Genomic DNA, 25,988 nt, shown 5'->3' on the forward strand with positions numbered 1-25,988 from the left:
TTTCAACAAAGCAGTAAAAACTGAGACCACAAAGACAAGAGCACATTGTTTCTCCATTCAGATTGTGAGTGGTCACATGAGAAAGTGCTTTAAAAGAAATGATACCTAAAGCAACCAGACATCTTATTAAGTATGGGAAATGGCTGATCAGGGAGCAATGCAACACTGGTGTAATAAACTCTTGCATATGTTTGGAGGAGAAGCTTTTTCCCACTTTGTGAAAGCATAGTGCGAGTTGGGACACAGTTCCTTGTGCTAGAACAGTGATGTCATGAAGTCCCCCATTGAACCTGACGGTGACATATGTTGGCTTGACCTTGTTTTTCTTCATGCATTGTTGTTACATACAATCTGTCTTTTTGACAAAAATACAATTTATGTGATGTGAATGTCTGGCTGTAGCCTACTTAACGTAAGCCTAAACGTATTGCATATTTAAAAATGCTTTTTTTTTAACTGAAGGGGAATAACATTTTCCACTCAAATCGAAAAGTTTCCATGTAAAATGCTCACCCTGGCTTGAAGTCATTTTCAAAGCCCCAACAGTTAAGTTCAGTTCAGAGTACTGTGGATAACTTTGCCACATAGATGAGTAGAAGGCAGCAGCTATTTGTGTTTGACTACTACCAAGAGTCCTACCCTGCTCTCCACACTACTCTCAGTATGGCCTGCAGCCTACAGCCACAGCCAGCAGACCCTCACAAGAATCTCAGGACACACACACACACCCAACCTTTCTGTGTTTGCTCACAGCTGCTAGTCCTCCTCAGAGTTCATGTAAGGTAAAAATATATTATATTATGCGTATAGATTTTCCACTGCTGGCCAAGGTCCAACTTCCTGCTCTGAGGAGAGAGCTGCAGTGCTTTGTTCCCGGGGCGACAGCGATTCCTCGCTGGACCGGGTGGCCATACAGCACAGACAGTGAGACAGAGAGACAGAGAGAGACAGACAGAGAGCTAGAGAGACAGAGAGAAAAAAGAAAGAAAGAAAGAAAGAAAGAAAGAAAGAAAGAAAGAAAGAAAGAAAGAAAGAAAGAAAGAAAGAAAGAAAGAAAGAAAGAAAGAAAGAAAGAAAGAAAGAAAGAAAGAAAGAAAGAAAGAAAAGGAACGGAGAAACTGAGAGACCTACAGATGTGCAGCCATGCCAGCCTACTGATATTGTTGTTTATGGTCCCGCGTCTCTCTAACTTCAAATCCTCCTTTTACCTTGTGTTTTTTTTACAGCTCTTGAAATAAGGTCACAATCGCTTATGTTACTGTTTGACTTGAGGGTTTGTTAGCATCCAAATTTCAATGCTCCTCCACCCACCCCCCAAGACAGGAAAACTCCTTCCCTCCAAGTTTAACCCATTAAATGCTCCATTTAACCCGATGAAGATCATTCTCATTCCTGATGAAAATATGTAAGCAAAACATATTGTTTACTCCGATGTACACTTTTAATCATAAAGTGATCATTTTCAGATTGGTAATCTTATCGAGGATCAGCGTTATCAGGTTCCAGCTCACGGCTGCATTCATTACACCCTAGGCTAGATAAACAAAACCGATTCTATTTCAACACAATAACTCAATGAGGTAGTCACAAACAGGAAACACGATTAAAGTATTGTCATTAATTGAGCCAATACCCACAAATCAACTTTGACCTTGATTCACCTGCTCATCAGAAAGAGTTACAGAATGGCAACATTACATGAGAACACTATGTGACATCATTGGGTGACGTATTCACTTTACAACTACCCTAACCTAAACTACCCCCCCTTCCCCCAACCACCACCACTCCCCCCATTGATTGTTGTGAGATGAGTTATTTTGCAGTTGTCTGCTAATGTACATAATTGTATCTTCCGCCACAGCCAGGTGCAGGGAGAAGTGCTAATGCAATATGTTTCCACAGTCAGATTTGGGGGAGGTTAGGGAATGAAGTGCCATGTGGGTTAGGAGTCAGTCGAGGAGCTGGCACACATGGTATGCTGGCAACACAACCGCCCCCCTCCTCCCCCACCAACACCACCTCTCCAATCATCACTCTGGTGCTTTTGACGGTCGGCACCAGACTGACAAGGGAGAGTCAAGAATGCACACCTGCGCCTCGTGCTTAAGTGTGTGCAGGTGTGGGAAGTGTTTGAGCGTGTGTGTTTGCCGGTGTATGTGTCCATTAATTAGTGCATAATGCATAAAGACTGAGAGAGTTTGAATGTGCATGTATGTGTGTCTGTTTTCACTCACACACTGTACATGTGTGTTTTGGATGGGTGTGTTAAAATAGATATGGAGATATTACCGATTTATAGGTCAGATTATGTGTGCATTTGTGCCATATTTGTGTGTGCATGTGCATGCTTGGTTATGAGTGTGTTTGTGTCTGGTAAAGAGAGAGAGAGAGAGGGAGGCAGAGGGGTAGATAGCTCTCAGATTTCATACAGATGAATCCAGCAGCAATGTAATGAGGGGTCTATATATTTAGATCAGTGGGAGCTGAGGTCAGAGACCAGACTGCTGTCCCCACCTCCATTACAAACAACAGGCTCCTACTGTAGTGACCTTCAGTGGGGTGTCAATGAGCAGCAGCAGCTCTCTGACCTGTGACATGCCAAAACAATGGATCTACATGCTCTTTCTTATATTACCAATCACACACTTAATGTGAAGTTTATGCTCCGTATGAGACAAACAAACCCAAAACATTTTGAGATATTTGATATTAAAAGCATATTCACCTGCTTTTATAAATCACTTATAAATCACTTAGGACACCACTACTGATAGACTTGGGAGTCTACGTTTCCGGCTAGAACAGACTTCCTCAGTGTTGTTAAGCTCCATACAATCCTCTCAATTCTGAATTGTGCGGCACTTTGCAATTCAAACACTGCTATTACACCCCACTACAGACCTAGTGGAGTGTGACAGAGTGCTGGTGGATGAGGTTTGCATATCTCACCGATGCCCTCTGAGATAGGCCTCATCAGGCAAACACAATAGGACTGATCATCTCCCCCACACAAACACTCCACAGAGAAATAAGAACAACATACTTTAGACCTTTTCAACTGTCAAAACAATAACGCATTCTAGCTACCACACCATGGCATGACTATCTCTACAAACTCAAGCTGCCACACCCTCTCTTACACAAATACCACCATACTCACCATATCCTCTCACACCCAGACAAACTGGTTGTCAGACAGTCAGTGGTCTAAATACTAGATAATAGGTGATAATAGGTGCTCCACTCTTTAGATGACTAATCATGGTAAAAACACATACTGTACCAACGTGTCAGTCCATTCCAAGCAGATGCCTTATTGCCCACAGCTCCATCAGAGCTGTGAGCTGGGATCCTTCCCTCCTTCCCTCACTTGATTTGTATGGGAAAGGCACATTTTCTCTTGTGGATTCTGGTCTAACTGGAGCCCCTTCTCTCTCCCATATTGTACAGTAATATTTGTGTGTGCCTATGTATATTCTAGCCCAATTATGTAATTTGCGCTTATGTGTCTGTGCGTTCTGTTACCATGACAACAGCACAACATATCAGCGACCACAGAACCGCACTGGGGCTGAAGGCATTGCCAGGGTTCTGCCAAAGTATAATCCATGCCAGGGGTGACATGAGCGAAGGGAAAGGCAGGAGGGTGGAGACGGCAGTGTGGCGCACGTGCGCACACACACACACACACACCACTCTCTCTGCACACACACTGGATATCCTCCTATTCTTCTTGGCTGGAGACTCCCATGGCAATAGCAATAGGAATCCATTCTCCACGGATGCTGGGACAGCTGTGCAGATACTGAATGAGACTCAGTTGGTTTGGGCTTTTCTGCATGCAGCTTGAGATAAAAACTACATGGTACTTAATTCAAATCTATATTCCCGCTTGCCAAAATACATCCAATTCATCCAGCCTTTGTCTTCCCCACCACACAGTGTACTGAATGCTACATAAAATAGACAGACATTTCTTGGAGATACAACAGTGCCCCCATCATGGACTTACAATGTCTAATGGAAAATGTTTCAAAAACATTTATCAACAAAACCTTGAAATGTCCTTTAAATATTCCATATGTTCATTAAATATTAACAAGCCAGGGCATCTCTAGGTCCAGGACACAGTACCTCCTCCCTGAGGAATAGAGAACAGCACCAGCCACCAGCCACCAGCCACCAGCCACCAGCCACCAGCCACCAGCCAGCCCATATCTGTGATTACAGAGACCAGGGCTTTGCCACCTCATTGTTTATGGCTGTTTGAATTTGCCAACTCCACCAACCAACCACCAAAGCAGACTTGAGGCCGCCGGTGGTGGTGGTGGCAGCGGCCTGGTAGGAATGAATAAGTAAAGGGGACACAGTGTCCCTGTGAGTGTCTGGCATTGTGGCCTGCCGGTGTCCCCATTACATGATGGGGAAAAGAGCCGCCTGTTGCCACGAGACACCTACAGGGCCAATGAGGGACTCCGGTTTCACTGTAACTCCAACCTTCAACTAGGGATAGAGGAGGAGAACATAATAAAGTTCACATGTCCATTATATTCATTACTGACTTGGGCTGTATGGAACACAGGGGTTCTGTCTGGAACACGGGGGTTCTGTCTGGAACACGGGGGTTCTGTCTGGAACACGGGGGGTCTGTCTGGAACACGGGGGTTCTGTCTGGAACACGGGGGGTCTGTCTGGAACACGGGGGTTCTGTCTGGAACACGGGGGTTCTGTCTGGAACACAGGGGTTCTGTCTGGAACACAGGGGTTCTGTCTGGAACACAGGGGTTCTGTCTGGAACACGGGGGTTCTGTCTGGAACACAGGGGTTCTGTCTGGAACACGGGGGTTCTGTCTGGAACACGGGGGTTCTTTTTCAACTGGCTCACTCCAGTGGCAATATTCCACACCAATCAGAAAAGCACTATCAGACTACATACATTAATTGCATCATTCTGATTGGCTTTACTGCAGGGCAGGGTGATTGCTCTCTGCACCACTGAACTCAAGCACAGTAATATTATAATTACTGTAACTCAGTTGGTAGAGCATGGCGATTGCAACGCCAGGGTAGTGGGTTCATTTCCCACGGGAGGCCAGTATGAAAATGTATGCACTCACTAACTGTAAGTCGCTCTGGATACGAGCGTCTGCTAAAATGACAAAAAATAAAAAAACATATGTCTGCCATAGAAATTCTATAAAAGGCATTAAGGCATAATTTTCTTCCCACTGCAATTCAGTGTTTTGGAGCACTACACTTTGGGTGTTTGCTTTTGCGCCATAGATGAACCACAGTCAGTGCTGTCTGAGTGCCTCTTAAAAATTGGTATAAAACATAATTGCCATTCAGCCTAAAAATGGTGGATCCTGCAACACAGGCTAATTCAGTGATAACCACACAGCAGCCTAATCGGCATTAGGACATAGGATGGAAGGTTCTGGTGTGTTTGTGTGTGTGTGTGTGTGTGTGTGTGTGTGGCTGGGGAGTGCATGGGGCTGTTTGTGTGAGTGTGTATCTTTAATTCAAAAAATCCAACATTTCTGTTTATTCAGACTGTGGTTCCATCAGATTTTAATCCCCTGAACAGCTGTTCCAACTCATTTTCCAGGCCTGGGGAGAGAGATGGGGAGGAGAGGAGGCGGGGGGAGAGGAGGAGGGGTGAGGAGAGGTTAGAGGAGGGGAGGGGTGGGGAGAGGATGGAAGGAGAGGGGTGAGGAGAGGAGAAGGAGGAGGGAGTGGAGGAGGGGAGAGGAGGAGGGGGATGGGGGAGGAGAGGTTGGAAGGCCACCTCACAAAATGTCTACATGGAGGTTTCAGTGGAATACGAGGTTTAAACTACGATGGCACCACTATAAATCCTCAGTACAGAATAGTAATCCATACAATGGGATTACATCAATTTGGAGCAATATTCATAAACAATCTTGCTCATTCCATTCTTACTTACTGTTGCTGGAAAAAAAATATCAAAACACCATGTCTGATAACAACTGATAATGACATAGCCATAGCCGGTACCCCCCTGTATATAGCCTCCCTATTGTTATTTTATTTTACTTCTGCTCTTTTTTTCTCAACACTTTTTTGTTGTTGTTGTTGTTTTATTTTACTTTTTTATTAAGAAATAAATGCATTGTTGGTTAAGGGCTGTAAGTAAGCATTTCACGGTAATGTCTACCTACACCTGTTGTATTCGGCGCATGTGGCAAATACAATTTGATTTGATTTGATTAGACAAATATAATCTATCTATGCAGCAACTCACAGTAATATAGCCTACCTTAACCTAACATCATTTAGGATCATTTAGGGCAAGTGACTAAGCCACAAATGTAGCCATAAAGGCAATTAAGACAAAGGTGAAATATTGAATGACCTGCAATACAAAGATGACATGCAACAAGAAATATGTTTCTTAGGACTAAATTGTTTCTAAACTCTACAAATATCTGTTTAGTCTTTCTGTCTCAAATATGCATGCAAAGAATGGGTTAATGGTAAAACATTTTGGGTTTGCCACTCAAGGGTTAATTACATGAAAAAGGGAAAAGCAAGATACATTTTCAAGGCATCAAGTTTGCAAATGTTAGATGACATCATTAAATTATGTGACTTACTTTTGCTAAACACTAGGCCTATCTGCTTGACTAGATGTCTGCTAGTAGGCTACATTCGGCCAATCGGTGCTGCAGGGCTGCAAACTGCATAATTAAGTTCAATTACAAAATGTTATTAAATAGCCATCTTGTTCTTTCTCCGCAGTTACCTTTTGTTTTATGTATGTTAAGCTTTTTAAACAAATGAGTAGGACTTTAGGCCTACAGCAAGAGTGATTGGCTGCCAGTGAGTTGTCTGAAACAAAACAGGCCTATATTTTTGGGCCTTGTGCCTATATCTTGACTGCTTTTCAACAAAGTCCGAACGTGCGGGAAAAACATTTAGCAAATGATGCCTAATTTCAATAAGCTGAATGGTTAAATTAAACGAATGTTTTATATTTTGAGTGTTTAAAAAAAAAGTGTCATATAGGCTACAACAACCAATGCCTAATAAACTGTATATAACACACATTAAAATATATAGGCCTTCAAATAAATAATAGGCAACACTTACCACTAATGGATTGTTTAGAAGGTGAGTAGTGCAATACTTTAGTGTCGCGAGGGTGTTAAGAGGTGTGAAAAGCATTCCCGTGCAGGGGTCACCGTCCCGCGAGCAGGAGAGCAAAGAGAAGAGGAAGTTAAAAGGTCGTACGAGTAACAATAGTATAGAGTGATCACATTTCATTTATTGTTTAAACTTGTGAGCATAAATCAAATCATTAAAATAAAGTGGCTTAGGCAAATGCGAAAAGAAAATGGTGATGACCTGGTGTGCTTTATGGGAACAAGCCAAGCATGCCATGCTTCCTTGTAATAGCCTAATAATAGCCTATGCCTAATAATGACTATAACAAGAACAACAATGACAATGTAATTTGTATTTTTCAATATCACGGCAACTCCACTTAGGATGTGTAGAGAAGAAAAGTGTTGAAATCTGCTTTACTGAGCTAAGCTGGTTTGATTATACGTACGGGTGACAGAAATGAAAAAGGACACTTTTTGTTAAGACTTAGGCCTAGCCTACACTCTTTTAAAAAAGGGTTCCAAAAGGGTTCTGCGGCTATCCCCATAGGAGAACCTTTTTTGGTTCCAGGTAAAACTATTTTGGGTTCCATGTAGAGCCCTCTGTGGAAAGGGTTCTAAATGGAACTCAAAGGGGTTCTACCTGGAACCAAAAGGGTTCTCCAAAGGGTTCTCGACAGCTGAAGAACCCTTTTAGGTTCTAGACAGCACCTTTTTTTCTAAGAGTGTAGCGCTGTAAGAATGGAAAAGGCAATGCTATTCCGATTACTGTGTCTAATAACTCAGTCAATAGCCTATATCAGCCAGCCACACAACACAGTGACTTTGGTAGGCCTATTTCCATACCTACTGTAGATAACTTTTGTATGGGCCTACATTGTATATAACATTATAAAAAATGTATGCTTACTAAAAACAACACACGAATAAAGTCTATCCGGACCTCTGAATGCTTTCCATAATTTGCCTCCATTACACCCCATCCATCTCGCCACTCTCCAGAAAGGCTTTTATCACTGTTAATAATTTATTTGATTGTTTACATGTGTTGCCATATCCGAGGTCCAAACTCGTTTTTTAATTATTAACCTTAATTAAATAAACATAAATGTGAGTCTACATCTGCAGACAAGAGGCACATCAGAAGTGAGGGGATTGCAGGAGGCTTTGGCTGGTCAGAGAGGCGCAAGCTCCACACACGCTGGATGAGTGCAATGCACAAAGCTGTTCTCTTGTTGAATATCTCCCTAAATGCATGAGCATACCAAACTCTATACAGTAAATGTATAGCTTTAAATAATACATTTATATTGTTCATCCAGTCCAAATGATTTAGCTTATAGGCCTACTTCTGCATATGTGCATCACGTGCGGAATGTGCAGTCAGATCTGTTGTCAATTAAATTTTATTAACGGACAAAAAATCTCTGGCTCTATGCAGGCTTCATTTTCTTTACCATTCATACTGCTGTATAACCGCTTTAGTAAAATAATTACAACATTGATCAATTCCAGAAACGCTGTAACTAAATATGCATGAGCATATTAGGCTATATGTGTACAGGCCTACCAAAATCTCAATGCTAAACTGTTGGAGAGAAAAGTTTGAGCCTATATAGAGATTTCTCTCTGTACATCTGATAAAGTCCCATTCCATCATTTCTAAATATGTGGGCCTATTTGCTTTCTCAGTTGCATTTCATTTAGACAGGTATGGCCTAAAAAAGTACAAGAGTCTCTCTTCCAATAGATATCCTCTTTTAAAAATGTATTCATATCAGCTTTGTCTCGCTTCTGTCAATCAGGGAGTAGAATAGACAACAACATATGATCATTGTGTTTTAAATGGAAACAGACTACTGGCTGTGCCCGCAACTGAGAAAAACACCCTCTCTGCTTCTGTAACAGGAATCAGAGGCATGGAAGTAAAATTATTTTAATAAAACACTGTAAAATGAGGAATGAATTACACATCACACAGGCCTTGGCAGTCTACTGTCCAATTAAGCCAAGGGATAAACAAGTTTGCTTTATAGGAGTAGATTTCCAACAGTTATGCCACCGGTTAGGAGAGTCACAGAATTGCAGATCATTTCAACAACCATTCTATTTTGGACCCAGGAAAATGCATGGCTTTTTAAAGAATCCATAAACATTAACAAAAAATCAACACACAAATGCATAGAAAGGAGAAAAGCAGGCCACACATTTTCTTTTTGCAGAACCAGGAATATATTGATGCAGAGAGTTAAATGATGGATGCCTCAATATTCAGTTTAGGCCTAGGAACTTTCTAAATTTGTATTATGTGGATTATTATTGCTAAAATATGTTAAATATTTCAGTCAGTCGGCTCAAACACCCCTGTTGTATGTCTCATTTATCTGTGAACATATACTGTTGACAGTACAACTTCAAGCAGAGCTTTCTCTGGTGCTTCCTTCCAAGTTACTTTGCCAAGCTAAGGAAAATTCCAGTTCCAAGAGTAATGATATTGCACATAAGTCAGAAATGAATAGTTACTGAACATCATATATTTAGAGTTCTTGGTGAGTCAAAAAAAAGTTAAGCAATGATGTGTGACATTTGGCCATTTTAGAATAGACCATAAATCACTGTTCACTTGACAGAGATCAGCTATAGGACTATTACTAATGCACATTATTGTTTCAAAGGAAATACATCCATAAACTAAATAACTAACTGTTTAAGTTATCTTAGGACTGTGCAATGCACTTTTTTGTTAAAATCCATCGAACACATCTCTGCAAAAGTTACAACAGGCACTATAATACTTCTTAATACTCTCTTTCATCATGGACAAATAGACTACAATTTCATAAAATAGACAAATATAAGCATTTTATAATTTTTCTAAGAAAACTTGACTTGAATTCTTGATTTTCAAAAAATCATGTAGATTCTAAAACTGTTGTTACCTGATCAACTCTCCAGTTTTAACAAATAAAATATATCAAACAGATTTTTCCATTAATGAGCATATTGAACAATAATTTATTTAGTTATATTATATAGCCAGAGATTATATATAGCTTTACAAAAGTACATTTTATTTGGGTAGGACCTTATCAATAAGCTATTTTTATCTGCCCAACTGTCCTCAGAAATGTGGAATATTGCATGTGGAAGTATCAGAGTATTCCCTATTGAATATGTCATTAGTCCTTTTTTTTTTGCAGACGCTCTTATCCAGAGCGACTTACAGTTAGTGAGTGCATACATTTTTCATACTGGCCCCCCGTGGGAAACGAACCCACAACCCTGGCGTTGCAAGCGCCACGCTCTACCAACTGAGCTACAGGGAACTTTACAATTGATGGTGTATGTATACCAAATATACCAGGTTGTAGGGTCTGGACATGCACTGTATAGTTGAAAGTAGGTTATACATTTAGGGAAAAGCAGCACAGAGTAAAACATCAGAGGTAGGTTTCTTATTCAAAGTTATGGTATATTTATCGGCTGTAAATTGTGGGTCGTTTTACTATGAACAGAAATGGTCAAGAGTTTACAATAGCAGATTAAATACAGTATTTGTGCTAGGTACAGTGGACCAGTCACTAAAATAAATTCATATCAGCTGGGCATGACCAGAACCTTGAAAATAATCATTATGGCGCATATATGCAATGAGATACTCATGCGTAAAATAGTTTATACATTATATTCCCGAACATTTACTTTAACTAAATACGTACGTTATATTAATCAGAATCGAGCACGGTTGACAAGTGCAGGCTACACCGACCCAAAGCCCTCGAATGTCACAGATTCAACCGTTAGCGGATAAAGCTGTTTGACGGCCACGCTTCCACATGTAGCCTCTCTCACTGCCAAGCGTTTGCGAGATCAACATTTTGGAAAATGTCGAAGTAAGACCATCACATGTAACACTAAACTTCAGTCCAGTTTTCTACACTGACTCCTTTCTCCTCCTCCACTTCTCCCCTCCTTTTATATTAAATAGATTCGGGAGGAGCGCCATTTTCTCTCCAAAACCATGTGCAATGAAATGCATAAGAAACTCCTGCGAAGAAATGCCATCTAAGAAGAAAAAGTGTCAGAGATACAAGGTAAATGCTATCAGAAAGGAACAGAGAGTAACAAATAAACTCAAATTCAACTATTACATTGTTTCAAATGGTGTGAGCACTAAGCTAACCCGCAACACCGACTGTATACTATGCAATAACAATAAAATAATGGCATTTACCTGTGTCAAGCAGTACGGGGAGTACATGGTTATTTTTAGAAAAAAAAATTGGAGAGCTTATTTAAGTTGGATGGAAGTTCGCTGTAGTGCTGCATTGCAATCGCTCGCCGTCCTGTTTCGCTCACTCCATGCTGTACTGTAACCCCGCCTAGAAGGCTGAAAGTGAAAGCTTACACAAACTTATGGGGGAAAAAAGTTTTGTCTCCCACCCTCTTCTATGGACTCTCCTGTCGTGTGCACTGATTTTTTTATTGATCAGGGGCGACGGTGTTTGCTATACAACATAATATCACTAACATTAACCTCTCAATTTTGTAAATCATGCGGTGACAAACTCCTACTTAATCTGGTTGTTTCAGCTCATACTCAGTAATCATTCGTAATGACAATACGCCGCTCTTTTTCTTTATGGTAACAAATATGTTATTACGAGGGTTAAATGAATGGGAACGCCAAATGCATAATATCCAGCGTTTTATCAATAAGACGTGTAGAGCAGCCTATAGCCTAAAAGAGAAAGGTAAAATGCTTTACAGAAGGTCTGCCAGTCTGACGGTGAGCACTGTACATTTTGCAAAGAGCTAAACATTTGCTATAGCTACAATGTGATTTTGTTTTGATGTGTGTTTTCTATGAAATATTATTATAGACTTATTAAAGTCCATGCAAATGTATGCCATAAGAATATGATTGCTGTAAGGTCAAAGGTGCTGTTGCATATGGGGCCTATAACCGACAATAAAGACCTATAATGTTAATAAATAATAACTTGATATTAAGAGATTGTCGTAAAATATTGGAAATGTCATTTGTTTTCCATCTGAGAAATGAGAAGGTAGCTGAAATATTTAATGAGATTGGAAGAGAAGGACACTGGGGTCTTGGTTTGGATTCATTTTATCTAGACCCTTGTACATTTTATTCTAGCTATGTAAATTAATGGGTTTACATATAAGAGTATTACATTGTTATTACACTACAGTTACACTGCCTCTGCAATGTTCAGTAATATTGCATAGAAATGGCATAAATTAGTTTGTAAAACAAATGAACAAATTATTTGTCAGTGTTCCGCATGTTTTGTGTTACTTCTATTGGTTTTCTGCCCTCTGATACAAAGGCACTTTCAGCATCTTGACTGAATTTCAGTGCACACTTCCAGCCCAGGCCGATGTACAAGTAAGACAATTAATGAACATGATCTACTGTGGAGCTTATTGCAGAGTGTATAGAACGCTATCAGACATTAAATCCAAACTGAAACCTGCAATGGCGACTGCAGTTGAAACAGCAGAGGCGCACGCTGCAGCCACACTGTTGGTCTGGCCTGGGACATTTACTACAATGAAGTTGACTTGAAAATGGAAAACAGCCCAACCTGAAGACTGCTGGATAAGAACATACTGTATGCTACCAAAACAAGATAGTGTCCCATGGAAGGAGGAGTGTATTAGAAAACACAGAATATTGGTCAAACTGGGAACAATTTTCAGAGGCATGTACCCTCTCACAGAAAACATCTCTCTCTCTCTCTCTCTCTCTCTCTCTCTCTCTCTCTCTCTCTCTCTCTCTCTCTCTCTCTCTCTCTCTCTCTCTCTCTCTCTCTCTCTCTCTCTCTCTCTCTCTCTCTCTCTCTCTCTCTCTCTCTCTCTCTCTCTCTCTCTCTCTCTCACACACACACACACACACACACACACACACACACACACACACACACACACACACACACACACACACAAACACAAACATGCTTTTCACAAAGTAATAAAACAAGTTTTGGACCAGGTCCTAAGTGTGGTATAGGGGTTTGGTGGGGGTAACGTCAGTGTGGAGCTGAAATGTAGATCTGACACTGGAGTCCCTAAGATTTATGAGGCCTACTGCTTGTGCATTTACACCACAAGCCTCTGCTGGAGAAACAAAGAGATCTGGGCTCTGTGTGGCCAATTATACTGCACACAACCAGGGGAGCCAGAGACTGAGGGAAGGAGGGAGGGAGAGAGATAGAGAGAGACAGAGAGGGAGACATAGAGGGAGGGAGGGAGGGAGGGAGGGAGGGAGGGAGGGAGGGAGGGAGGGAGTGTATGGTCAGGGGTCTGTGCAGACCACATAACCGTAACCTCCCCTTCTCACCACACAAGGTCATGCTCACAGCATTCCATACTGGTTGATTCCATCTGTGAATATGATATGACTGAAATAATAAACGTTACCTTGATATATTGGAAAATATATCCCAAAATGACGTCAATTCTGATAAGCAGTAACTTTCAGAGTGACAAACATACACATAATTTGGGCAGTTGTGTAACAGCAGGTGGAATGAATCCTGTTCCCAAGTTGTAGTCTCTGTCTAACTCAGTGTATTCATGGATGCTCTCTGTCTCTGAAGTCATAAAAAGCACACAGGATCACAAAAGTGAAAGGTTGCAGAGAGTGGGTTTGAAGGGGCTCAAAAACTGTTTTCCTCCTTTATAGAGTTGAGTTGAATGCAACACACGCAAACACTCATCCAGCATCGCTCCTTAAATGAACCCCACATTTAGTGGTCTATGTGAGTAAATCTCTCATTAAGTAACACATGGTAGAGCCATATGCTATGGTTTTTGAGTCTGTGGCTCTCCTTTTCACACGCTGGAATATACATATTTGCTGTGCTACACCACTCAGTGTGGTAAAGTCAAAAATGGATTTGCTGTTATATTGAAGCACTGTAGCAGCAGCATCTGCATGGGTTGTTTTGCATACCACAAACACACAGAATATATGGAACAACTAAAACATACGACTCAGAAGTTAAGCACAGAATTCACAGGGTTAAAAATTTGCTAAATGACTAAAATGTAAATGTAAATTAGGATTCCCAACCAATTACTCCCTCATATATGAAGACAAAATGGACAGACAGAAGATTCTGAGGTAGCTGGAGTGGTGATGGTGTCATGGTAGCCATGCGATGCCTGGGGCCTAACCTCCATATGAGGAGGTGAGTACAGATACCCTTCTCTGGATGGCCTTGAACTCACTGGCCCTGATATCTAATATGGTCACATTGATGCTCCTCCCCTCTCCAACTTCTCCACCAACCATGATACTCAATTACCTCCCATTATGGCTCATTTCTGTACCCCGAGACACACGATACACTGTAGCAACCCAGATTCTCTATAACTTGGCAAAAGGCTTTAGCTGGAAACAAAGAGTAGAAAACTGGCTCCCACCTCATTAACAATCACATTTTCAGTCATCCACAGACTACCACTCCCCCCATCCAGCAATTCTCTTTTTATTACCATTTCATTTCAGGCCGATCGCTGTAAATCCAATGCGCTTGCTGGGTGGAATTTTTAAAGCTGCATGTTTTTTTCAACTGTGTGTAGTTTTCTAGGTTTTTTGGGGTCCTTTTTTTTCATTTTATACAACTCTGCATGCTGCACATTATCGTTATAATTTTCTTTCCCACGAGGTAAGGGCGCTTCGGCGGAGTTGCAAGGCCCTTTTCTCAAAGTGTGTGTGGAAATAATGATTGTAATGGTTTGCAGCTGAGGAGAGGGAGCTGTGAGTGACATTATGATTGTGGTGCAATTACCAAGAGCATAAAAGCAGACCATCAGTCTGAATAATGACTAATGACTCAACTAACACATTAAATAATCATAATAATAACAATAATAACAATAATAATGCATACCCTGTAGGAATCTGATACTACAAAGCATTCAGGCATCCCAGGACCTCTGGAGGGGTCTTCATTCACCAGAAAGGTTTCGGTGGCCTGAAACGTAACACAACAGTCATTCATAGTGTCAATGCATTTACCATCCTTTAAACAACTCCTTACCTTATACAACACAACACACAACACAACATCATTTTCATTTTAATAATAATAATAACATTATTATAATATTATTATACTTATGTATTTATTAATTATTAATTATTATAATTATAATTATTGTTCTTATAATTATAATTATTACTATTGTTATTATTATTGGTCAGAGATTATGTGCCAATTACAGTTCAGTCAAGCAATATCAGCATAATGTACAAAATCTAATGGAAAATCCCTACCCCTCTTATACTCACACACAAAACATGATTCATAATGTGCACTGGCCAACTCATATGCTACGCAGGCCTGAACTCCAGTGCTAGCACCAGAATGGAGACCAGAACGTTTCAGCTGCTTTTGGATCACACCACACAATACACACTGACACAATGGCATTTCCTGTCCCTGGTTGTCACCTGGTGACTTCTCCCACAGCGGTGACTGATTCAGCACAAAACATTCACATGGGGCATACATTCACTGATCGATGCAGCAAAGGTATTTTTCTAAGTGTTATTTCCATTCAGCACAGTTCATTTGTATGCTGTGGAACACACCAGCTGGGCCTTGAGCGCTGAATGAGCATCCATTCCAGTTCTGCCGTCAATTGAGGCAGGCCAGCCCAGACAACATAGCTGGGAGGAAACCTTGATATGGAGAGTTGGGGGAAAATCCTATTTTCCAGAACCTTAAATCCTGATTTCTCAAGTTTCACAAAACAGGAACAAACAGTGTTCGAAGCCAACTCTGAATGCATGCTACTCTTAACTTGTGTACCTGGTAAACATACACTATATACACTTAAAACAGACATTAACACACACAGATAACACAGGAACAATACTTGAAGGAATACTTACACACACAGACACATGCATAAACACACAACACTATAATAAGTCCCAGACTTTGGCTAACCAAGCTGCGGCTAGAAACAAAGGCTATTCATATCCCACCCAATGAGAGGTTAGCACTCTTGTCTTTTCCCTTTCCCTTTTAACACTGGAGGGGCATCTGTGTGTGTGTTTGTGTGTGTGTGTGTGTGCCTGTGTGTGTGTGTGTGTGTGTGTGTGTGCCTGTGTGTGTGTGTGTGTGTGTGTGTGTGTGTGTGTGTGTGTGTGTGTGTGTGTGTGTGTGTGTGTGTCTGTGTGTGTGTGTGCTGTATAAACTAATCATTTAATGCAAATCCATTGCTTACTTTTGTATGTTTGCTCTTCAAGTTAGATTTCCGAATAAGAAATGTGAGTGCAAGTCACAACTGAAAACTCAAATTAGACGATTCATGACATTCGGCTTCAACAACCATGTTCGGACCTGCCATCATTAATATGGAGGAGAACAGAGTGAAACCATAAAAGGTTTGTTCCATCACAATAACTGCTCTTTCTCAGCTCTTCAAAGGTTGTTAAGGACCAAGGTTCATATGTAATATGTCCTTTACTCTCCTAATGGACATAAGCCTATCGTCTTGACATTGTCCTACAGTGGTAGTTCTGCTTGCCACATACAGTGCCTTGCAAAAATTGCATTACAACCTGCAATTTAAATTGATTTTTATTTGGATTTCATGTAATGGACATACACAAAATAGTCCAAATTGGTGAAGTGAAATGAAAAAAAAACTTTCAAAATATTCTAAAAAATTAATAACGGAAAAGTGGTGTGTGCATATGTAGTCACCCCCTTTGCTATGAAGCCCCTAAATAAGATCTGGTGCAACCAATTACCTTCAGAAGTCACATAATTAGTTAAATAAAGTCCAATCTAAGTGTCACATGATCTAAATATATATACACCTGTTCTGAAAGGCCCCAGAGTCTGCAACACCACTAGACCAAGGAGCTCTCCAAACAGGTCAGGGACAAGGTTGTGGAGTACAGTACAGGTTTGGGTTATAAAAAAATATCAGAAACTTTGAACATCCCACGGAGCACCATTAAATCCATTATTAAAAAATGGAAAGAATATGGCACCACAACAAACCTGCCAAGAGAGGGCCGCCCACCAAAACTCACGGACCAGGCAAGGAGGGCATTAATCAGAGAAGCAACAAAGAGACCAAAGATAACCCTGAAGGAGCTGTAAAGCTCCACAGTGGAGATTGGAGTATCTGTCCATTGGACCACTTTAAGCCGTACACTCCACAGAGCTGGGCTTTACGGAAGAGTGGACAGAAAAAAAGCCATTGCTTAAAGAAAAGCAAAAAGGCATGTGGGCAACTCCCCAAACATATGGAAGAAGGTACTCTGGTCAGATGAGACTATTTGGCCATCAAGGAAAACACTATGTCTGGCACAAACCCAACACCTCTCATCACCCCAAGAACACCATCCCCACAGTGAAGCATGGTGGTGGCAGCATCATGCTGTGGGGATGTTTTTCATTGGCAGGGACTGGGAAACTGGTCAGAATTGAAGGAATGATGGATGGCGCTAAATACAGGGAAATTATTGAGGGAAACCTGTTTCAGTCTTCCAGAGATTTGAGACTGGGACGGAGGTTCACCTTCCAGCAGGACAAAGACCTTAAGCATACTGCTAAAGCAACACTCAAGTGGTTTAAGGGGAAACATTTAAATGTCTTGGAATGGCCTAGTCAAAGCCCAGACCTCAATCCAATTGAGAATCTGTGGTATGACTTAAAGATTGCTGTACACCAGCAGAACCCATCCAACTTGAAGGAGCTGGAGCAGTTTTGCCTTGAAGAATGGGCATAAATCCCAGTGGCTAGATGTGCCAAGCTTATAGAGACATACCCCAAGAGACTTGCAGCTGTAATTGCTGCAAAAGGTGGCTCTACATAGTATTGACTTTGTGGGGGTGAATAGTTATGCACGCTCAAGTTCTCTGTTTCTTTGTCTTATTTCTTGTTTGTTTCACAACAAAAAATATGTTGCATCTTCAAAGTCGTAGGCATGTTGTGTAAATCAAATGATACAAACCCCCAAAAAATCCATTTTAATTCCAGGTTGTAAGGCCACAAAATAGGAAAAATGCCAAGGGGGGTGAATACTTTCGCAAGCCACTGTATAGGCTATTTCTGTGAATATGATTCGGTTCTCTTCATCTCAGAGAAAGAGGCTTATTCTCAGGCCTGAGGGTGTTACAGTCCTAAAAGCGGTTGGATTGACCAGTGGTTTGCTGAAAGGAGGGAGGGGTGAAGGGATGGAAGGATGAAGGGATAGCAGAGTGAAACCTCTCTCTCTGCTGCATGGATTGCCTTCATACTTGAAAAGGGGCATCATTTGTTTGAGGCGGCACTGATTGTTTGATGTAGCTCCCTGTAGCACTGGCCCCTTTTTCCCCTTTCTGTATGTTTGTATGGAGCATGTTGACAATTGTATATGCCACCCTTTTCTATATATATGCAACATATGCCTGATCCATATGGCCAGCCTTGAGCGAAAATAGTATCAAGGCCTCACTTAACAAACAATGATTTGATGTCTGGGATGGAGTTTTAGTGTTTGAAAATGTATGCACTCACTAACTGTAAGTCGCTCTGGATAAGAGCGTCTGCTAAATAACTAAAATGTAATGTAAAATGTGTTTTACCGAATTCAAATGTTCATCAAATGTAATTGATCAAGATTTGATTTCTTAACATTCCCATGTTTGGTTAGCAGTGAATGCTCAATTTAACTGTGTGGGTTTGACCAGCAACCAAAACAAAGGCAGAAATGCTTTCTTTTCCAAATGACAATCAATGTCTCAGATTTTCGTTAGTCTAATAGTTGATTGAAGTATTTTTGGGACCTGAATCCTGCCCAGTCTCTCTGTCCATCTCTTCCTCTCTTTTTATTACGCACACACATGCTGCAGACACACAATCTCTCTCATCAAACTATATACAGTCAGGTCCATAATTACTGGCACCCTGAGCTACAGTTGAAGTCGGAAGTTTACATACACTTAGGTTAGAGTCATTAAAACTCGTTTTTCAACCACTCCACAAATTTCTTGTTAACATTTACATTTTAGTCATTTAGCAGATGCTCTTATCCAGAGCGACTTACAGTTAGTGAGTGCATACATTTTTCATACATAGTTAACAAACTATAGTTTTGGCAAGTCAGTTTGGACATCTACTTTGTGCATGACACAAGTAATTTTTCCAACAATTGTTTACAGACAGATTATTTCACTTATAATTCACTGTATCACAATTCCAGTGCGTCAGAAGTTTACGTACACTAAGTTGACTGTGCCTTTAAACAGCTTGGAAAATTCCAGAAAATGATGTAATGGCTTTAGAAGCTTCTGATAGGCTAATTGACATCATTTGAGTCAATTGGAGGTGTACCTGTGGATGTATTTCAAGGTCTACCTTCAAACTCAGTGCCTCTTTGCTTGACATCATGGGAAAATCAAAAGAAATCAGCCAAGACCTCCGAAAAATAATTGTAGACCTCCACAAGTCTGGTTCATCCTTGGGAGCAATTTCCAAATGCCTGAAGGTACCACGTTCATCTGTACAAACAATAGTATGCAAGTATAAACATCAAGGGACCACGCAGCCGTCATATCGCTCAGGAAGGAGACGTGTTCTGTCTCCTAGAGATTAACGTATTTTGGTGCGAAAAGTGCAAATCAATCCCAGAACAACAGCAAAGGACTTTGTGAAGATGCTGGAGGAAACAGCAAGGAAGAAGCCACTGCTCCAAAACCGCCATAAACAAGCCAGACTACGGTTTGCAACTGCACATGGGGAATGTCCTCTGAAATGTCCTCTGGTCTGATGAAACAAAAATAGAACTGTTTGGCCATAGTGACCATCGTTATATTTGGAGGAAAAGGGGAGGTGCTTGCAAGCTGAAAAACACCATACCAACCGTGAAGCACGGGGTGGCAGCATCATGCTGTGGGGGTGCTTTGCTGCAGGAGGGACTGGTGCACTTCACAAAATAGATGGCATCATGAGGAAGGAAAATTATGTGGATATATTGAAGCAACATCTCAAGACATCAGTCAGGAAGTTAAATCTTGGTCGCAAATGGGTCTTCCAAATGGACAATGACCCCAAGCATACTTCCAAAGTTGTGGCAAAATGGCTTAAGGACAACAAAGTCAAGGTATTGGAGTGGTCATCACAAAGCCCTGACCTCAATCCTATAGAACATTTGTGGGCAGAACTGAAAAAGCGTGTGCGCGCAAGGAGGCCTACAAACCTGACTCAGTTACACCAGCTCTGTCAGGAGGAATGGGCCAAAATTCACCCAATTTATTGTGGGAAGCTTGTGGAAGGCTTCCCAAAACGTTTGACCCAAGTTAAACAATTTAAAGGCAATGCTACCAAATACTAATTGAGTGAATGTAAACTTCTGACCCACTGGGAATGTGATGAAAGAAAGAAAAGCTGAAATAAATCATTCTCTCTACCATTATTCTTACATTTCACATTCTTAAAATAAAGTGGTGATCCTAACTGACCTAAGACAGGGAATTTTTACTAGGATTAAATGTCAGGAATTGTGAAAAACTGAGTTTAAATGTATTTGACTAAGGTGTATGTAAACTTCCAACTTCAACTGTATATTGTTTGCAAAAAAAATTAGGAAAATAATATTATTTTATACTAATTACTCAGAGAAAGAGATTTAGTTTAACAAGTAATAAAAACAAATCTCAAAATGATAGGGGTCAAAATTATGGACACCCCTGTATTCAATACTCTAGCACCCTCCCCTTGCGATCCTTCGTCTGTTCTTATGGACTGTCCTCTTCAATTCAAACCACAGGTTTTCAATGGGGTTCAAGTCCGGAGACTGAGATGGCCATTGTAAAATGTTGATTTTATGGTCAATTAATCATTTCCTTGAGGATTTTGATTTTGATCCACTTAGCCTCCTGGCAGAGGCAACCAGGTTTTTGGCTAAAATGTCCTGGTACTTGGTAAAGATGCCGTTGACCTCAACAAGGGCCCCAGGACCAGTGGTAGCAAAATATCCCCATAACATCAAAGATCCACCACCATATTTTACTGTAGGTATGAGGTTATTTTCTGCTTATGCTTTTGTTTTTCAACTCCAAACCCTGTGTGGCCAAAGAGCTCTATTTACATGTCTTCTGACCACATCCACTGGGCACAGACGTCAGTTCAACTTCTACTTTCAACTAAAACATTCACCATGTCATTGGATTTAGGTTAAAAGCTGGGTAAAAAATATGAAATTCCCTTATGTTGATGACTTTTTGCAAATCTCAGTCTCTGGATTTGAACTCTATTGAAAACCTGTGGTTTTGAATTGAAAAGGGCAGACCATAAGAGCAGACGAGGGATATCAAGGATCTAGAAATAATCTGTATGGAGGAATGGTCTAAGATCCCTCCCAACATGTTCTCCGTCTCATAAAACTTTTTAGAAAAAGGCTCAGTGTTCTTATCCTCTCAAGGGAAGTGTGCTAGATTATTGAAAACAGGGGTGCCAATAATTTTGACCCCTATCATTTTCAGATTATTTTTTTTTACGATATGTAAAGCTTATTAAAGAGCAGTGGTACTATCAAGAGCAGTGTGCGGGTTTCTTCTTTTTTTCTCAATTGTATTAGTATAAAATAATATATTTTCCCCTTTTTTGAGCATACAATATAGCTCAGTATTTGTATTATTTATTTTATACAGTCATTTTTGCTCATCTTGATCAAGGGTGCCAATAATTATTGGACCTGACTGTATGTATGGGGTTTGCCCATCTTTTCATGGCACAGGATAAATTAAAACATATACACGTTCTCTCTCTCTCTCTCTCTCTCTCTCTCTCTCTCTCTCTCTCTCTCTCTCTCTCTCTCTCTCTCTCTCTCTCTCTCTCTCTCTCTCTCTCTCTCTCTCTCTCTCTCTCTCTCTCTCTCTCTCTCTCTCTCTCTCTCTCTCTCTCTCTCTCTCTCTCTCTCACTGTATACTCGGTAACAAGCTAACGAACCTGTGCTGATCAAAGAGAGGACAGGGAGGGGGAACTTGTTTGTTAAAAAATGTGGGGGGGAAATATGAAAGGGGAAATGTACGTTGTGTGAGTCCACGCCAGAGCCACCTCAGGGAAAAATGCTGGGAAAATGTGATATTTTACACCTGCTTCTCAGGAGGTGAGGGGTAAGAGAGGGGAGGTGGGGGATAATAATTAGAAGGGTGTATGTGGGATTGGAGATTGGAGATTGTTTATTGTTGTAGGGCTGTTTGGGGTTTGCCTTTGGTTCTTTCTCGTGCATTCCATTTTAAGTCTGAGGTGTGGATAATGTATTTGATGCCAGTTTATTATATTTGCTCAACCTGGTTCTAAATACAGAAGAAATGTAGAAAAATGTAATATGCAAATACAGCTCGACTGATAAATAGCCCTTAAGCTCAGTTTAATGAATAATGGTGTTGGCTCTAATTCTTCATTAGAGACCCTCAACTGGAGAGCAAGCAAAAATAAATATATTGTTGGGAAATTATTTCAAATTAAACTAGGAGGGCAGAAGACACTGTAAAACAGTTCCAAACTAAATGGAATAAAATGACTCATTAAGCGTTGGTATGCAGTCTGCAGTGGGCATAGTACTATGGCTGAGTCTGGACTATATAAAACATTTGAGGCAGTATTTTGAATACAAATGTTATGACCTGCTCACAGTCATCTAAATTTGGTCTGACGCTAAAACGACATTATAGTGCACAATGAATGTGTGCCCAAGGGACAACAGGTTAGTGAGGGGTGGCAGGTAGCCTAGCAGGTTGCCTAACAGTTAAGAGCGTTGGGCCAGTAACCAAAAGGTTGCTGGTTTGAATCCCCGAGCTGACTAGGTGAAAAATAGTAGAATAATCTGTTGATGTGCCCTTGAGCAAGGCACTTAACCCTAATTGCTCATGTAAGTCACTCTGGATAAGAGTGTCTACCTAATGACTAAAATGTAAAAATGGGTGTGATGTGTACATCTTCTTCTCTCTGCAGTGGGCACTGTAAGATGCCTTTAACGGCTGAGGCTGGCATTCTAAAACAGGGGGCCTCATTCTGAAGAATCAGGATGGCTCAAAATGCAACACAACTTCTGCAGCATATGGATAGCTACCAAAACTTGATCCATGTTCATAATCTATGTACATAGTCCTCAAAGGTTATGGCTCCACTACCATATGCCCAAAGTCTACCCGAACTGCTAATCTAAGATGACCTTACATGACCACATACCTTTAAGATGAAATGAGAAACTGACTTCGGATCAGAACTGAAAGACAACTCTCTGCACCCTTTATAGAATCACATCCAGGAGTTAATATGACACATATGCATGCCATCACCTCCTCCCAAGTGTTTATTTAACAAAAACAAACCCTAGCATTCGTCTGGATTGCAACGCCAATGAGGATATGGTAGCCTCTACACCACAGATCACAAAAGGGCGAAGGAGGACCACATATACACAGTAAGAGATGACATCACTGGCAGCGACAGCCAAGAGCTGCAGAAAACATTCGGCCTGGAAACCGCCTGTTTGATCATGTGGTGGGCTGCTCCCTCTGTACATACACATCAACATCTACAGCATGGGATATACAATTACCTAACAATTTACACAGCTCCTCGAGATTATGACACAGTACTCCTCCTCATACAAATCACACACATCCTGACCATGGGCCAGAACATGTAGCACTCGAGAAAATACTACTTTTAGTGCCTGAAGTCAATAGAGGGAAGGGCATTATAGAATACTTAGAAAGGAGAGCATACATTAATTTGTGAAGCATATAAATTATATGTTATTCTTTAATATATGCATATATTTATGCACTCCTAAACTACAATATATTTGATACGTGAAGGACTCAATGGACAGGGTGAGTTTGAAGGATTGCCTTAGCATCCTTAAATACTGATTGTGCGTGTTTACATGTTTAGAAAATGTTGGGCAGAAATTCTAGGTCTAGCTTTTCATTAAAAAGAGGTGACTTGCTAAGTAGCTGAAAAACAAATCAACATAATCCCATGTGAGGCCTGTCCTGAATTTTGTTTTTATATTAAGGTACTGATGAGCTACTTGGACTAGTGCCATGCCAGTGTGCAAGTAAACAAATAATTATTCATACAAATAATTTTCCATATTCATGTGCAAATAGAATTGTAGGAATCTATCAGTAACTTCAAGGTTGTATATGTCAGTGGTTCCTCAATAGGCAATGTTCACAAAATGACTAACTCAATTGATCCTATGCCAAGATATCAAGCTAAAGGTCAAGAACCTGACAGCTACATTATAACTCATTAAACAACACTTTTACTTTCCATGACTAATTTAGAACTTAATAGCAGTCCACTTCTACCCAATATCCCACAACTGGACTACTTTGGAAAAATACACTAAACAAATAAAGGAGCAGAATATATGTCCTTTGTGCTTACATTTAATCAGAAGTCAGATCAAGTTTTTCCTTGACAGTCTTAGAGACATGATTCACTCTACTACTTTACTGTGTAAAGATTATATCAAACTTTGTTTTGGTGTAGGCCTACTTATAGCTTAGCAATATTTTCTGTTCTCAAGAAACTCATGTTAAATGTTTTAAGCCATAGAGGAAATTAACCTCTACTGAACTAAACTCTCCATTACAATATCATAACATGCAATCACAAGCAGCATCACAAGGACCAGTGCTGTGGACTTGGTGGGCCTAGTGGTTATTAGAATGGCCTTGTGCTCTCCTTACTGACCTGAATTCAACAAGTAGCCTTTACAGCTATGCGTAATTACGCACCAGTCGGTAAGAAGTTATACCGGTAGATCATGTTAACAGAGCACGAGAGGAAAGCAGTCTCGCCAATTATCTTCCACAACTAACATTGATTTCAGCAATAAAGTCCAATTCTTAGGGTAACATCTCCTATAAACTGTAGCCAAAATGCACTTATAAACCAAAAAGTAAGTGCGCCCGTTGACTATTCACATTAGGTGATTTCGATTTTTATGTTACTGCTTATTCAATTTCTTTCACGTTTGGGTTGTGCAACGCTGCGTTGACTTCGTGTATAATATAGATACATCAAAGTAGACGCTTGATTGGTGGAGAGCAGTGCTCTGCTTGTCAATATGGGGGCGACAGCATGACCACGAGCTGCAACGACTGGAAGCTGCTCAACTGCCCCGGGAACGTAGCGGAGTGGAGGGTAAAGGAAGATAAATTATCCGCGTTATCCTTGTTAAAATATAACCCACTTCCATTGATGATTTAACATAAAATCCTATACAGTATCAATATGAGATTGGGTAGTGCAAAGTTAACTTTAATGTATGGTATTACTCCTTAAACCACTCACAAAATAACTTTGGGATTATCATTAATAATTGTTGATGCACTAGCGTGATGTTTTCGTGTTTAAACAAAACATTAAGATGTTTACAAGCTTTCAGATGCATAAAATAGCAAATTATTGATTTACACAGCACGTACCATTGTGGAGGAGGGAAATGTGCCAACAGTCTCAAATACCCATTTTCCACTCTAAAAAAGTTCAGCTTCCAAAAAAAGTGTGGGAGAGAGAAAACTACTCGTTTCTTCTGATACCGGAAGCAAAATAACCCTAATACGGGACGGCCTGTGGCCATGTGAACATTTTTTTAAATTGTAGTTTTACTGTTCTCCTCCAACATGGAAAGGGAAGGGAGACGGCTTATCCAAGTCATCCACTTCCCGGCTTCATTCGGGGTGTTTATGTCCGCTATTAATGCGTGGGACTTCCATGAAAACACGGACGGCGGTTGTCGGAGCTGTGAGGACTTGCAATGGTCGCCTGTCAGTGCGCCATCCCTTCCGTC

General features: G+C 40.6%; 1 pseudogene across 1 annotated transcript in view; it reads right to left on the reverse strand.

Annotated features, from left to right (window-relative positions):
- LOC311139233 (nuclear factor 1 X-type-like) overlaps window positions 1–25,729 on the reverse strand; it is an 88,573-nt pseudogene extending 62,844 nt beyond the window's left edge. Inside the window, exons 1-3 of the transcript XR_014615224.1 lie at window positions 25,624–25,729; window positions 15,056–15,139; window positions 7,117–7,152 (exon numbers count right to left, since the gene is read on the reverse strand). The product of XR_014615224.1 is annotated as a nuclear factor 1 X-type-like (transcript). The remainder of the gene's footprint in view (window positions 1–7,116; window positions 7,153–15,055; window positions 15,140–25,623) is intronic.
- Between the last annotated feature and the right edge of the window lie 259 nt (window positions 25,730–25,988).

The sequence above is a fragment of the Coregonus lavaretus genome, assembly GCF_964263955.1.
Source record: "Coregonus lavaretus genome assembly, chromosome: 2".
Classification (NCBI taxonomy): Eukaryota; Metazoa; Chordata; class Actinopteri; order Salmoniformes; family Salmonidae; genus Coregonus; species Coregonus lavaretus.